The sequence below is a fragment of the Sinocyclocheilus grahami genome, unplaced genomic scaffold (assembly GCF_001515645.1).
Source record: "Sinocyclocheilus grahami isolate Dianchi unplaced genomic scaffold, SAMN03320097.WGS_v1.1 scaffold1479.1, whole genome shotgun sequence".
NCBI classification, from domain to species: Eukaryota; Metazoa; Chordata; class Actinopteri; order Cypriniformes; family Cyprinidae; genus Sinocyclocheilus; species Sinocyclocheilus grahami.
This window is the reverse complement of record NW_015506658.1, coordinates 123,703-138,448: the sequence shown is the minus strand read 5'-3', so window position 1 is coordinate 138,448 and position 14,746 is coordinate 123,703.

Below are 14,746 nucleotides of genomic sequence, written 5' to 3'. Positions count from 1 at the left end.
TGGATATTCAGAGGCTCCGTAGTGTACGTTATTACGTCATCACATTTTGACAACATTGATTCGTCAGAAAAAAACAATGCATTTCGTTCCTCTGAGCCAAACGGGAACTATTGTTGACGCTTTGTCCCACCCCCCTGCCCAGATTGGTTCAAACTGTCCCATATTCAACCAATAAACATAGGTTTTGGTCTTTTGAACCACCATTTAGGATTTTTCAGTGGAAGTTTGAACAAACGCAAAGTGAAAGTAAAGTCTGTCGTGCGTGCATGAAAACAAACACAAAATAACACATTTGCATGAGAGAACTCTCTGAAAAAGCCCAGAAAAACACACGAGATCAGATACACACATCAGATAAAGCACTGGAATTTATGTGTTGTGACAAGTCAGAAGCATTTGGATCCAGTTGCAGCTTTTATTTAGAATAGTCAGAGAATACAGGGTCAAATACCGGCAAGACAGAACAGCGGGGGCTGGGACAGAGACAGAGTCGAATACCAGGCGAGAGATCAGGGCAGGCGGCTAGCAAACACAGCCCAGGTGAAACAATCCAAGATCGGGGCAGGCAGAGAACAATCAGAAAACACAAGAAATGGTCCAAGATCAAGTACAAAGAAAGCAAACACGGGTATAACGCTCAGAGATGACAGCCAGGGTAAATCAAGACTTCGCAGAGAGTCTGTGTGTGTGAGTGGAATATATGTGTGTGTGAGTGTGTAAATGAGGTGCAGGTGTGGATGAGTAATCAGTCCCAGGCATGAGGGGTGATGGGAATTGGAGTCCAAATGGGAATGGTTAATATTCAGGAGACGGTTCCCTCTGGTGGTGCGGAGGAGGCGGTACGGGAGCCTCCTCTGTAACAGAGCCCTCCCCCTGCGAGCGGCTCCTGACGCGAGGAAGCACACAACGCCGGGTTCTCCCACGGGGTCGGGGGGCCGGTTTCTCCGGATGCGTTCTGTGAAACTCCTCAGTGAGTGTGGGGTCAAGGATATCTCCAGCGCTGACCCAAGATCGCTCCTCCGGACCGAACCCCTCCCAATCGACCAGATACTGGAGGGTACTGCCCCGGCGTCTGGAGTCTAGCAACTCGTGCACTCGATACGCCTCCTCGCCATCAACCAGGAAAGGCAGGGGGGTCTGCGGTTTGGCTCCCTCCTCCGTCTCTCCTCTCGGACCACCAGCGGGTTTCAGAAGTGATACATGGAATGTGGGAGAAATGCAGTAATTAGAGGGCAGTTCCAAACGAAATGATACTGGAGATATTTGTCTAGAAATTTTGAAGGGACCAACATACCTGGGACTGAGCTTTTTACATGGAAGTCGGAGGCATAGATCTTTGGTTGAAAGCCAAACCCATTGGCCTGGGGTGTACTCGGGACTGGGACGTCGGTTGGCTTGTTGTTCTTGACGCCTTACGGCATGAAGTAGGTGAGTATGTGCCCGGTCCCAGACCCTCCTCGCTGTGTTGCAACCAATCTGTGACTGAAGGTAATTCGGTGGGTTCGCCAGACCAGGGAAACAATGGAGGTTGGAAGCCCAGAATGCACTGGAAAGGGGTCATTGAGGCTAATTGAGGGTTTCTTCAATGAGTTTTGGGCATATTCTGCCCATAGCAAGTACCTGCTCCAGTCTGATTGTTGTTGTTGACAGTATGATCTGAGGAATCGTATCACCTCCTGATTCATGCACTCAGTTTGCTCGTTGTATTGGGGGTGATAGCCGGACGTGAGGCTGATGTTCACATTGAGATGCTTGAAAATGGCAGACCATACCCTAGAAGTGAACTGGGGTCCTTGATCGGATACTATGTCTTCGGGTAATCCGTAGAAATGGAACACATGATTACAAAGTTGTCGTTCATGAATGACTGAAAGACTGACAGACTGTTGGCAAGGCCGAAGGGCATAACCAAGTATTCATAGTGCCCACTAGAGGTCGAGAATGCCGTTTTCCATTCATCTCCCTCTCTGATACGAATCAGGCTGTAGGCATTGCGTAGATTTAGCTTGGTGTAATACTTGGCCCGGCGAAGCTGTTCTAGCGCGGCTGGGACTAGAGGCAATGGATAACGGAACTTAGTGGTGATATCATTGAGGCCGCGGTAATCAATGCACGGCCGCAAACCTCCATCCTTTTTCTTTACAAAGAAGAACCCGGCTGAAGCGGGAGAGGTTGAGGGTCGGATGAATCCTTTAGCTAATTCCTCCTCGATGTAGTGTAAGAATAAGTGAAAATTAACTATTTTATTTTAGCTCAGGTTTTCAGAGTGGGGAATCGAATCTGAAGATTCAATATCAACCTGATTGAACTGGTTCCCAATTTGATCATTTATACTTTATCTACCGTTCGTCCAGCTAAACGTTAACATCAGTATATCTTACCAATTTGAATATTTGTACTATCCCTGGCCACAGGTTAATACATGCTTATGATAATTTATAAGCTACGAGCATAGGTAGCTGGATCTGAGCAGAGTTTAACTTTAAAATTCACGACACAAGACAATAATTCTTATAATGAAACAACAGTTTATTGGCTATTCTAGATTACATTAAACTAAACTAATGAAAACACACACACACATACGGATGAGGATTAACGGAGGTTGCATGAAGTTCCAAAGTTCTAATACTCGTTTTTTACGAGTTCTTTAAATTCAACCTGAGAAAACTCATAAAAGCAGACACTTGGCTTATGTTTACTGCTTAAACTCAGCTCAGCACGAGATGAAAAGATTTTGCTTGTTACTTGCGTTTTAGTGACAGCTGAGCGGAGTTTCCCAGTTGCTGTCTTTTCAGGGAATCTCAGCGCCTTTGATTGGTTGCTGATCTGTCGTTTGGATGAGTAGTTTCTGGGTAATGCCCTCCTGATGAATGGGGTTTCCTGGTGACGCAGAGGCTTTGGCAGTTCTTCTGAAAGAGTCTGAGTTTGTAAGACTTTAGGCTTTTGAAGATCTCTGGCTGTCACAAAGTTTCAATGAAGTGTTTGAGTTCTGGAGTCTCGCTCGTGTGATGTTACAGCATGTGAGCGCTTTGTAGCGCAGTCACCAAGGCGAAAAGCCAAAGATTTAGAGAGAGAGAGAGCAAGCGAGCCGCATCTGTTCAGGCATTGGGTTTTTAAGCAAGCCCGATTTGGTCCATCCCACAACGCGATCTTCCAATCGTCTTGTTGCAAGGCGGAGCGTGCATACATTAACATGATGCTTCAATTTATCATGTGGGGAAATATCTTTGCGAAGATTTGGTTGATACTTATAAAAAGGGTTGTAATTATGCGTGATACCGAAAATCAACCTTTCATTCACACTAAGTTATTACCAATGACACAAGCTTCCATTTAACATCAAACATCAGGTATTCCTACTAAAAAGGGTTATACAGCATTGATTAAACTTCATAGGTTACAATAAACACATCGAACATATATACGCCGTAACACATACAGTGGATGCATTTTCACTACTTATGATGAGTTTTTACATGACTGTCTTTTAAAATCGTCATGCAAGGTTCTGTTTCTTTTGTTGTAGATAAGAGAAACGCGCTTTTTTCTGGAAGGTAGAGAAAGGCAGGAAGCAGATGTTCAATGGGTCATGTGGTGTCACGCTGTGGTTTGCTGAGTTTGATTGAATCACGTTATCACTGTTCTTTAGGTCCGTTGTTTTGCAAGCCTGAGGGTGTGATTAAATTAGCCATTTCCTGTGCATATATATAATGGTCCCATGCATAAGCGATCACGAGGTATCTCTCAACTATATGTTGTGAAAGATCTTTTTGTATCAAGAATTAAAAAAGTTCTCTGTTGTCTCCTGATGTTGATTAGGTTAGACCTCGTGATGAGTTGATTCAATGGCATATCCGTGTCTGTTCATGATAGAAATCCTACATATATCCCCCTTTTGCTCGGTCAGCGGGCACTGGAACAAGAGGCAGAGAGAACAGGCACACACAAGACACAAACAACATCTCCATCACTGACTGAATCCTGGTGCAGGACTTGGGTAATTTGGGAATGATCAGGTTAGAAACTTGAGAAGACGTAGGGGTGCATTATTTAGGATTACTTGTAATTGGGTCATTTTGATTGTTCTAATTGTCAGAGGTTCGACGAGGCGGTATAGGCGTAATCTCAATTAGATTTGTTGAGTTCTCAGGTTCAGGTTCTTGGTCAGTTTTATCACGTCGGAACATGTGCGGGACGCCAGACGTGAATTTGTTGAAAGACTCTTGGACGGCGTTCACTCGCTTGTGAAGGAGGAAGGCCAGTGTCAAAGTCACAACATATCCTACAATAGTAGGGATGCAAAGCACTGTGTCAGCAGCAGACCAAGACCGAATGATTGGCGCACCAGCGGGCGGAAGGTGAGCGATAGCTTCTAAAGCTGTATCAACAGGAGTCAGATCAATAAGTTGCGTTACTTCCTCCTTGATCCTTTCTTCCGATTCTGGATCGAGGCTCGCATATTCCTTTTCTACACAAAAAGTGTCTTAGAAAATTTAAATCAATATATTGTTTTCTGTGAGTGAGTAAACAAGATGATTTTCACATCATTCTGATGAAAAAATTCTAGACTTCAAGATCTGTTCTCAATAGTCCTGTGAACAAATGTTCTGTATGTGTTTTATGGCCTTATTTCAGTGACTTTAAAATTTTAGTTTTTCACTAAGCACGCATAAACGGTGTTTTCTCAAAAACACAATCACATACATACATGCTGCTCACATATTATTGTAGCCCAGTTTGTGCTGATTATGGTGCTACTAAACTTAGTCATTAAAATGTTTATTAGCAACTGAAAAAAGCACAAATGTCAGGACATGTCAAAACTTCTCCAGGGCCCAAAACACCCTCAGACCCCAGAGGGTTAAATCGTCAATACGGAGGATCGAGCCCTTAGGGACAGTGATCCATAGAGTTTGGTTGGGCAGAATAATGCACGTGTCAGTGTCGTGTCGATCGTAGGTGAGGGTAGCTGTACGTGCTGGGGTGTTGACTAGCCATCGGATTCCGACGATTTCGGCTTGTGTTGCCTCACTTTGGTCGACGACAGCTTTTTTTTTTGGTGAAAGGAGTCAATCCTAATTTCGGGACCTGGATTTTAAGTTGAGTTAAGTGAGTTCCCTGATGAGGGGACTAGAGGGGAAAGGAAATTGAAGTGAGGGGGAACTAAAAACACAGAGAAAAAAAAAAAACACAAAGAGACACAAGGACACCGAATGAGGTGAGACAGCAAACGAGTGTCACAGGTGTGGAGTACCTCCTCTCTACTAGAGGTTGGTCCTAGCAGTGCGGCGGAGGAGAGTGTGTAAGTGTTGTGTTTAAGCAAGGTGGCTATATGTTTTCCTAGAATGACAAATTATGTTGGTGTGGTGTAGAGCATGGGATTGTCGGTCTGTGTCAGTTGGTTTGATCTTCCCCATTTTCCTGTCGGTTGGAGCCCTGGTGCCTCTTTATTTGATTTTGATGGACCCATCGAAGGACTGGCTTGCTGCGCCCTTGTCTGATTTTGATTCGATAGGCAACAGGTGAGAGCTTGTCCACAATCTCATGGGGTCCTGTCCAGTGAGGTAGGAATTTCTTTGACAGGCGATGGGGAGCATTCTGCCTTGGTTGGCCGAAGCTGCAGTACCACACTTTGTCTCTGATGTTGAGCTCCTGGTGAGAGGCCTTTTGGTCGTAGTAGGCTTTCTGACCTTCCTCGCTTCTTTGGAGTTGCTCTTGCGCGAAGGCAAAAGTTGTTCTCCAGTGTTGATGCAACTCTTCCAGGTACTGGTGAGTGGTATAGGCGGTGACGAGGTTCAGGTCACCAGGTTGGTACAGCAGGTGTAACGGTAGTGTCATCTGTCGCCCCGTCATCATCTCGAACGGGGGTACTCCGGTAGACCAGTGAGGGGTGGTCCTGACGGCCATCAGTACCAGAGGAAGCTTAACATCCCAATCCTTTTGATTGGCGGACACGTACTTCTTCAGCATGCTGATCACGGTCCTGTTGACTCGTTCCACTTGACCTGAGGAAATTGGGTGATGGCTTATATGGAGCTTGGTCTGTATACCCAGGAGTTTCCACACTTCCTGCATGACTTCGGCGGTGAAGTGGGTTCCTCGGTCAGAGTTAAAGGCAGTCCGAACCTTGAGAAGATATGGTTCATCAAAAGGCAGGCTGTCGTTTCTGCTGTATGTAGTGTCATTTGTCGCCCCGTCATCATCTCGAACGGGGGTACTCCGGTAGACCGGTGAGGGGTGGCCCTGACGGCCATCAGTACCAGAGGAAGCTTAATAGCCCAATCCTTTTGATTGTATCATTGGGAGCTGGGAGACACTCTACCCACTTGAGGAACCACAGTGAGGAAGTATTTGTTACCCCGTGTTGACCGTGGTAGGTGTCCTACCCAATCTATTTGGAGGTCCGACCATGGGAAGGGCATTCCTTTCCGTTGCAGTGGTGCTCGGTGGTTTGGATTTGCCGGTTGGAACTGGCAACACACCAGGAATCCTTTTACGTACTCCGCCACATCTTGCTGCATGCCAGGCCAGTATGCTACTTGCTTGAGCGTTTCGTAGGTGGCCTTGGTGCCATGGTGTCCAGCGCATGGTGAATTGTGGGCGTGTGTAAGAATTATCCCCCCTTTGGCCCTGAGTGACTACGAGCTTTGGCGCAGTGAGGGGCTCAGGGACATATGTGAGAACAGTGTCGGATCCGAAGCTTGGAGGGTGAGGAGATCATCAGCGGCGAATTGAGGTGAGAGTTCAACGTGGGAGGAGGCGGGGTTTTGCGCGCCAGCTGCGTGCTGGCGGCGGGTTATGGCAGCCACTGATGGGTTGGGTGGGAGGGCAGGAAATGTCCAGGACTCTCTGTGTAATGCACCTGCTTTGGAGAGGGCATCAGTTTGGTCATTGAGATCTTTGTCTTGTCCTGGTTGACGCGAGTGGCCTCTGACCTTTTTCCAATAAACGATCATGTCATGTTCAGCAACAATGGCAACGCATGCTTTTTAATGTTGTGGGATGCAGCACATTGTAGGGATATGAGGATGGCCGCTATTTCTGCATATTGCGATGAGTGAGGGCCTAATTAGAATTGTTGCGGCGGGCAAGGGTTATTGTTGAACCACTCCCGCTCTGGCTTTCAAGTTGCCCTGTTGATTGTAGGAGCAGCCATCGACATATGCTGTGGGCATCCCTTCACACACATTCTCCTCGAAGCACCTGTGGTTTGTCGGTTGTGGCGGTGAAGGTTCTTTGGGTTCTGCTGCTGTGTGCAGCGTGTCCATTGAACAGTTCTGGCAGGCTGCTAGCCTGTTTCCTAGAGATGATCTGTGGTTTTGGGCATATCTTGCCTCGACGTCCCATCCTTGGAGCGTCATTAGCCAAGTAGCTATGCGTGCGTTGGTTACCACGCCATCCCTGATTCGTTGGCTGTTGAGGAAGGTTACTGGCTGGTGACAGGTTTCAAATGATTTTTTATTATGAAAAATAGTTAATATAGTCACTGTAAATAGTCACTGTAACACACTGCACTTTCACCAAATTCAGTTTACACATCACTGCTCTCCTGCTGGTTATAGTACAACACTTATTTTGGAAAATAATTGCTTTAACACATTTTTTATTCATTTTTATTATGAAAAATAATTAATAACGTCACTGTAACACGCTGTACTTTCACCAAATTCGGTTTACACATCACTGCTCTCCTGCTGGTTATACTACAACAGGTTATACTACAACACTTATTTTGGAACATAATTGCTTTTACACATTTTTATAATTTTTTATTATGAAAAATAGTTAATAACTTCACTGTAACACATTGTACTTTCCCCAAATTCAGTTTACACATCACTGCTCTCCTGCTGGTTATACTATTATGGAAAATAATTGAAGTCATTCACTATTTTTCATAATAAAAAAATCATAAAAAATGTGTAATGTGTCAACCAAAAGAAGGTTGATCTTGGGTGCCAATTATCGAAGCAAGCTCAGAGACAAGTGATTTTTTGATTACATGCACAGAATTTTTGTTGAAAGCCCCAGTTTATGGTTATTGTTCAGTTACCACTTACACTGTTATAATCCTTTTGCAAATTACTCTCTTCTCTTTACACAGCTGGGTGGAGAGTCTCTCTGTCTTTGCAGTGACCACCCAGTGTATCTGGGTGTCAAGTTGTATCAATTATTAATTTTTTTTCTTCGAAAGGCCAAACTCAAAGTAGTCACAGCCTCTAAAAAGGTGATTAACAGTGGAATTTTCCGCTTTGAGGTGCTGTTAAGGCAACTTGGAAGGAAGTTGACACCCCTCAGACAGAAAGTCAGTGCAGCAAAATCTGGTATGTTACACTTTATTTTACATTAAACATATTAATTTAGTATTTATAAACAAACATGTCAATTGCAATGTCAACATTGTGCACTAGGCCTGTTGAGATCACTGCATAATAGTTTATTTGACATGTAATTTGCAGTTTATTTTCTAATCACATATTATCTACAAATAATGAATTTTAAGCAATGTTTTATTTTCTGCCGCATTCATTTCTTAATATGAGCTCATCAAATTAGCTCAGGTTTGTAGTTGACAATAGCTATAGTTTTTTTTTTTTTAAGCAATAGGGCACAGTTTGGAGAAGTAATATTCTGAACTAGAGATGCACTGATACCGATACTGACATTGGGTAATGCACCCAGTATTACACTCATGTGGTACTCATACTGGTTCTCATTAAAATGCTCTGATACCAAAATTTTGATTCTGATTAGCCAGCCAGTGTGTTATTCCTTGATAACAATCTTTGTTTGCAACGGTGAATTACATTCCACTCATCCAGGTATTTTAGGTTGGTGCTTCATTCATGTCTCTCGTATTCTTTATTCTTATTCGGATCCCCCATTAGCTTCTACCGAGTTGTTGCTACTCTTCCTGGGGTCTGCAAAGAAATATAAGACCAAAGAAAACAAAACTTACAAATACATCAAATAAAAACAAATATCAAGCGTAGCGTTAGTTCTGGCAAAAGCAGGGGCGTAGCCAGAACTTATTTTCAGGGGTGGCCAGGTAAGACCCAGTGATTTTATTGGGGTGGCCACAAAAACGGAACAAAAACAAAAAAACACATCTGACTGTGACCATGTTTTACATGTTCTGTTTTACAGATTACAAATGTACACAGTGAATTTAAAGTTAGCAATTTATTTCCAAAGCATACAAAAAAGCAATATACTGTATATGCTAATAATTTGCAGAATAAAATGACAAAAAGCTTAAAATCAGTAAACAAAAATTTTATTGGACTCTAGTTACTCAAGTAACATTACAAAAAATAAAAATGTTGAAAAATTATAGAAACATTAGGAAAGATATCTCAAACAACATGAAACATGTAAAATAAGAAACTGTACCCATTTTCTGTGTCCAAATGCTAAATTAATAATTGTTCATGAATTCATACTATCCCAGAATGAATTTTTGTTTAAGAAAAATCTAAATGTTAGTACTAAACCTCTGAACTCTGACAGGTGAAGATGCACTTTATTTACCAAGAAAAAGCAAGTGCCTTGAGTCTTTGCATTACTTTACAGACAAATTGCAAACCCACTGCATTTCTAAACCGGATGGTCAAACCGGAGCAAAACTAGAGCAGAATGATCACTGAATGCAGAGCGGAAGGAAATTGTTGCCGCTCCACTCCATTAACATACTCTGACTGAAAAAATGTTACCGCTTATAGCCTCCACACAGAGGTTTGTTTTGTCTAGGCGGTTCTCAAGTGTTCAATCTGGATAGCACAGAATGTTTGCACCACAGAATGGTGAAAAATGTCATCTGTGTTAAGTTAGGTGTGCTCGAAAACGTACCAGGCGTCTGCTCTCGCGGTGCAAGATGTCATACAGTGATCGGTCTGCGCAGTGCCTGTTAGGTTTGCACAGGGGTGGCCAGAGGGGTGGCCAAGCTTTCATCAGGGGTGGCACATGTTTATGGAAACCAAATTCAATCTCCCGCGTGGACATTCAGACTCTGTAATCGACAGAAGGCGGATGCGTGTCAAACTCACTGTCGGAGAGAGCAAGACGCAGCTTGTATCAGTGTATATACGGTAGATACTGTGGAAAATGATATTGCATCAGAGTCCATCTGCTGTCCAAGCCTGTCTCAGATTCTTAGATCTGTTTGTTTTCTGTTTTTTTACCTTTGTTTTCCCCTGCAGTCAAATAAACCTGCATTTGGACCCAGATCCTTTGTTTACACGGTGTGCTTTCCTGACCGCGCCGTGACACTCTGTACAGCCAGAAGTAGCTTCAGTCTCAATGGTGAGATAAGTAACTGAAGATTCAAATGAGGGTGAAGTACCTGCACTTTCTAAGGAGCACGAGGTGGCAGTTGCAACAGTTGTGGACCAAGAGTTAGATGGAGATACAGTGTACGAAGAGGTTGCAGTTGCAACGCAGATTGAGGAAGAACTAGCAGGTATAATCAGTGTACATACGGTAGATACTGTGGAAAATGAGTAATGGAACTGTGTCAGGTATTTCAGTATCGGTATCAAAATATAGATATTTGTGATAACACTACCATGTAGTTTGTTTCTCCAAACTTTGAGTCCATAAATTACGCTGAGCTCCCTCTCTGTCCGAGCGGCGGTGCCCGCTCACGATGTTCCCCCGAGGCGGCGGTGCCCGCTCACGGTGCCCCCAAGGCGGCGGTGTCCGCTCACAGTGCCCCCGAGGCGGCGAAGCCCGCCATTGCCGGTTCCGGGGAGGCAGCACCACATGCACCGCTGTGGTGGCCGCTGGTTCTGCCCTGGGTGCCCATTCCACTGGCTCTGCCCCAGGCCCCAGGTCCCCCGCCACCACATGGACTTGGGCCCCCCATCCCTCACCCTACTCCATCCCCGCTCGGCCGTTCCCCTGGGGGGAGGGGTCCTGTCAGGGTCTGGCGTCTGGTGTTCCCCCTCTCACCACCAGAGGTCGCCATTTCCCATCCTCCCGGACTCCGTTTCCATTACCTTGACTCCACACACCTGTGCACACACTCACTCACACACAGCTGTGGCCCATCCTGAGGGCTATTTATGCGCCTTCCCCATGCCACTCTGGGCGGATTATTAATGATTGTGTGTAGTTGTACTACGGGTTGTGATTGCGGTATTGTGGACTGATGCAAGCCAGAAGTGGCCGTATTGCATCAGAGTCCATCTGCTGTCCAAGCCTGTCTCAGATTCTTAGATCTGTTTTTTACCTTTGTTTTCCCCTGCAGTCAAATAAACCTGCATTTGGACCCAGACCCTTTGTTTACACGGTGTGCTTTCCTGACCGCGCCGTGACACTCTGTACAACAAGAAGTAGCTTCAGTCTCAATGGTGAGAGAAGTAACTGAAGATTCAAATAAGGGTGAAGTACCTGCACTTTCTAAGGAGCACGAGGTGGCAGTTGCAACAGTTGTGGACCAAGAGTTAGATGGAGATACAGTGTACGAAGAGGTTGCAGTTGCAACGCAGATTGAGGAAGAACTAGCAGGTATAACAACAGTAATGTCAGTGGACATTTATTGAATATGTTAATCTTTGTTATTTTTGTGGTATTATGATGTCAAATGTCATGTAAGTATTGTTTTGTGGTCTGTCTTTCAACACTTTTTGTTCTGTGTCATGTTGACATATCTTTTCCGCTTATCGTTTTGATAGCTACACCACGGAGCCTGTTTGGTTTACCCTGCCTTAGCTTAGTCTGCCTCGTCTGTTTTCTTGGTTTCTGATCTTTGCCTGTTTTCCTGGATTTATCCCTCTAGTCTCGCCCTTGTGATTCTGTTCGCCGATCGTAGACCCACGCTAGCCCTAGGATATATTCTTGTGTCTTGCCTCCTACATACCCTGTTGCCATTATCTGACCCTTGCCTTTTTTACCATGTCTATTAATAAAGCTTTGCACTTGGATCCCCACGTCTCACATCTCGTCAGCCCCGTAACACATACACAGGATTATTTGGCAAACGAAAAATGGAAAATTATTTTTCTTGAAACTAACTAGTAACGTATCTGCCATTGCCATTAGCCCTCGACAGGCTCAGACTACAGATTATGGAGGGATATTTGAAATAGCAATACCAAGAAAGGTTACTCACTACAATATGGTGCAAAACACATGTAACATTTAGGATGCTTTTGATATCAAGTTTTGCTGGTTAGCTTTGTCCTTGACAGGGTACAAGATGACCTACAATCTAAAACAGGACATTTCTGAAATTGTTGTGTTCAAAAGAAATAATAGTAAATTAAATGCTAGGAAATTAATATAAAATAGGAAATATACAAAGACAGTTTACTACAGAAAACTACAGTTCAGTTCAAATAACAACAACAAAAACATTAAAATGGTCCAAGAACTGGTAACTTAAACAGGGTTCGTACAGATACACTCTTAAAAATAAAGGTGCTTCACGATGCCATAGAAGAACCTTTTTGTCTAAATGGTTCCATAAAGAACCTTTAGCATCTGAAGAATCTTTCTGTTTCACAAAAGGTTCTTTGTGGCGAAAGAAGGTTCTTCAGATTATAAAAAGGTAAGAAAGAGATGGTTCTTTAAAGAATCTTTGACTGAATGGTTCTTTGTGGAACCAAAAATGGTTCTTCTATGGCATCGCTTGAAGAACCTTTTGAAGCACCTTTATTTTTAAGAGTGTACTGCAAAATAAAATTCCAGGACTTTCAAGGACTTGCACTACTTTTTTGGTTTTCAAGGACTAAAATCAGATCTCACTTATTAATCAATATTATTATTATCTTTCAAATTCTAATAAATAAACTAATAAAACAAAACGGTACAAATAAAGTGCAGCACATGCAAAGAATGCAGTGACTGTGGCAACTTTAACATTTGAAAGGATACTATGGCAAAGTTATCGCTTTCCTTATTCAAACTGATTTTTCATGAATATATGGTTGACCTGAAGAATGAAAGCTATATCATACACTTGGAAAATCATGAGCTTTATCACACTCTTAGACACTTGGGGTGTGACAATACACTTAGCTCACAAGGTGAGACAAAATGCAGATACTTGGTTCACTAGAACGAGACAATGTTTTAATACTTTAAAAGACAAATATTTTGTCATTTAAAAATTTCTTAATCACAAAAAGTAAAACAATGCCGTTGTATTTTGAAATGTTTGAACTAATCTAGTGCTTAACTAATTAGTATTTTGCTAATCAGGTAATCTAATTATTTTGACAAGTGAGTACTCTGAGATTTTTTAGTAATACAAATAGAACTAAGTGGAAAAACAGGCTTTAATATGACTATATTTATATATAAAGTAACGATGAGGCAATAATAATTGGCCTCAAATAAAGTATCAAAACCAAGTACATGGTTTTATTGAACAACACTGTTAAATACATAATGTAATATGCCTATATTATTTACTGGTAAATTACCGGGAAGTTACCATTAAGAGATCATGTGTGAACATGACCCTATGACCCTTTCACAAATCCCGGTAAATTCGTTCTGGCAATCATATCGCTCTTATGGAGATGACGTGATTACTCTGAGCTGTCTACAAATCTCCGCTGCTTTTTAAATAGCTTTTCTGTGTAAATATGACGCTAGATGGAAATCTTTGACCATTGGGCCTCGCAGCTTTTTCAATGTGTCACGCTCAAGACCCAGGCTTCTTTTCCATTCATCAGCTAATGCGCGTCTCGTGTTTATAAGAGCAAAACATTCTGATTGGCTAGTAATGTTAGTTTGGTTGAGAGTGAAAGCTGTGTTCCTCTCATACATTGGTAGGCGAACTCATGAACTCAAACGTGATATCAAGAAGTGTTTTTAAATGTAGGACGACTTTTTTTTCCTGCAGCCAAACACTGCACGCCGGAGATCCGGCACGGTGCCGGAGAACTTTAAGCCCTGGGTTTGTGAGGTACAAAGGTGCCTGGTTGTTTAATGATTTATATACAAAAATTTAATTCTTATATTTAATTCTAAAACAAACAGGGAGCCAGCGCAAATTTGCAAGTACCGGAGAGATGGAATCATATTTCTTTACCCTTTTTAGAAGCCTCGCCGCCGCATTCTGAACTGATTGTAATCGAGCCAAGGATGCGGCAGAGATGCCCCCGTACAGCGAGTTACAAAAATCCAAACGTGATTTTTGATCCAATTTGTACTGCTTGCTTACTAATTGTAATAAATAAACTGACTTGTATTTATATAACAGAAGTCTGCCTCCCCTGGCATTAATTTATAGCTAAGAACAGACCACGGAGAAGTCTTCTGTGACCTGTTTTGTAAGTATGAACTCAGATGCTTATGAGATAGGACAGATTTGACTTACTTTACCTAACCTGAGAATAAATAAAATAAGGTAGAAGGTGTAGGAAATTTAGCACCATAAAACAACACATAAACACTTGAAAAACATACTCTGCAATGTCACCCCACAGTTAGCTTACCCGTAAAATCAGTAAACACTAGTGAGATTACAATTTCGCAACAGAGCTCTCAGTCATTGATTTAATGATTATTTCAAAAATGTTAAATTAGACAAAATTATAAATATTTAGGTGCCTTTATTGAGCTTGCATTTATCAAGTAATATGTTTCTTGTTTAGATGTGATGCTTGGTTATAATTTTGTGGAATACTTGATTGTGTTTCTGAATTGTTTAATGTGAGTTTACTTGTATAAGCCACTTTTTGTGTGCAGTTATGCTCAGTAATGTTTGTATGTGCTGTAACAAATCTGTTTG